This window comes from Asparagus officinalis, chromosome 1 (assembly GCF_001876935.1).
Source record: "Asparagus officinalis chromosome 1, Aspof.V1, whole genome shotgun sequence".
NCBI classification, from domain to species: Eukaryota; Viridiplantae; Streptophyta; class Magnoliopsida; order Asparagales; family Asparagaceae; genus Asparagus; species Asparagus officinalis.
In genome coordinates this window covers 55,467,119-55,469,402 of record NC_033794.1, presented here as the reverse complement: position 1 = coordinate 55,469,402, position 2,284 = coordinate 55,467,119, and positions in this window count along the sequence as shown.

The following is a 2,284-nucleotide window of genomic DNA, read 5'->3' as shown; positions in this document are numbered from 1 at the left end:
CCGACGCTCTCCTCTTCGCCAGGGAGGAGGCCGTGGCCGCCACCGACGACGAAGAGATCGACGCTCGACGAGTCGACGACATTTTTTGTTTAAAGACTAGCCCTAATTTTGGACAATAAAGCGGATTAAAAGGAGGAAAATCTGGAAATTTAGAGGGTTTTTTGTTCGTATTTATTGAGGGAGGGAAAAAGGGGAGTTTTGAATTCGGAGAAGATTTTAGCCGTTGATCGTTGGTGATAATCTCAGTAAAGAAGTGAGGTTTTGAATGAGGAGCGGTGTGGTCACCACCGCTGGATGAGAAGATGGTGAGGGGATCCTCAGGGGGTTACTTTTAAATTTTGAACTTGAAAAGGCGTGGGTTTTTGATGGTACCTTCGGTGTAATAAATAAAGGACGAAGGTGGGGCCGGCAAATTTGGAAGTCCTCAAAAACCCAGATTATTAGGAGGGGGCCTTGGCTTTTTCAGTTTTTTGTTTGAGATATCAAGATTTTGAGGGGCCTAGGCATTTTCAGTTTTTTTTTTTTGTTTGAGATGTGTGTGGAAATGTGTGATTTATTTTGAATGTTATTTTTGAACTGGGGGAAGATGATATTTGATTATTGCGAAATTCTGATGAAGGTTGTTATTTTTCGTTATTAATTTGGGTGTGAGTTTATTAGCTCACATGAAGGTCATTGTGAAATTTTGTATTATTGGGAATTTTGATGAAGGTCGAAACTAGAAACAATTGTTGTATAATTGTGTAACTAGTTTAAGAAACAAATTAATTTTTAAGCCTTTCTTTTTATAAGCCAGCCCAAATTTGAATTCAAGTCTGTAAATATTATATTTAAACCTCCCAATCGTCGGGATCACTAACAGTGGATATTAACTTTTAAATATGTAAGTTTTTTTTAACTAGCAAAAATTAGTTATTAAGCTTAGTAGATATATCTGAAGACAAATTAATGTCTTTTTCTTCATCTTGTATATTGTTAGCATGGCATTTTATTAACCGCCAAAATCTTGATCATTGACGTATCCATATCAAAACTAACAGTTGTTGCTTGTTACGCCAAAGACACACCAGCCAAGAGTGTTAAGAAACATACCAATTTTGGTTTACTCATAATTTAAATTGAACTGGCAAAAAATGAACTAATAATGACCTGTGTAATTATTAGGTGTATATGACCTAAAATTTTGAATATTGATTACAACCTTCCAAAATCAGGATAACTCGATGCTTTTTTTATTGGTATCTATTCTTCTATAATAATGGGAGGACCCAAGAATCATTATTCATGCTACAGTAAATATTGCAGCAATTTCCAGTAGATTTATTACTGTAGCATTTTTCAAAGAAATATTGTTTCGTAGCATAGGCGGGTACTGTAGTAATTTTTAAAAAAAATTATTGTAGCATTATTTTTTTAAAATATTACTGTAGTATTTTTTTTAAAATATTGTTGTAGCATATGTGGGATCCTATAGCATTTTTAAAAGAATATTATTTGTAGTATTTTTTTTAAAAGTTTAGTGTGGCATTTAAAAATGTTGTAGCAACTAAAAAATCGGATTACTGTAGTAATAAAAAAAAGGAAAGGTCGTGCTTCGCATGGGCCGCACACTAGTGATGATTTGGTGATATGTTCTAAATAAAATAACTTAAAGAAACGTATATCTAAAGAGTTATTTCGATATTATACCCCCAAATCTTTAGTATATTAGACCCTCAAATCATTAAAATTAATCTCATGCCCGCCCCAAATCCTTAATATTTTGATATCGACCCATTGAATCTTCGAAATTGATCTCAGACCCGCCAAATCCTATTACTATATTGGAATAATTTTGTTTAGTTTAACTTCTTTGATGATTTGCAAATTACATCTCTCACATGCAAACCCAAATTGATTAACCACTTTAACTTACATCCATTAAGTTTTCCAAATTTGTCTAATAAAAGCCTAACTAAAACCTATTTTTCACTTTATTTTTTCTAACATCTTCCCGAACGGGAATCTATATGTTATAAATTTATGGGAATCTATATGTTATAAATTTATGGGATTAGGGCTGAAAAGAGTCATTGGGGAAGACATTGAAGAAGATAAAGTAGAAAATGTGTTTGAGTTCGGGTTTTATTAAGCGGAATTGGGGAGCTTAACTATGTATAAGTTAAAGTGGTTGATGGTATTGGGATTGTGTGAGAGATATAACTGACAAATCACCGAAAAAGGTAAAGTAAATAGAATATTCCTTCAATTTCAACAATTTTAACAAGGGGGCTTATTTCAACAT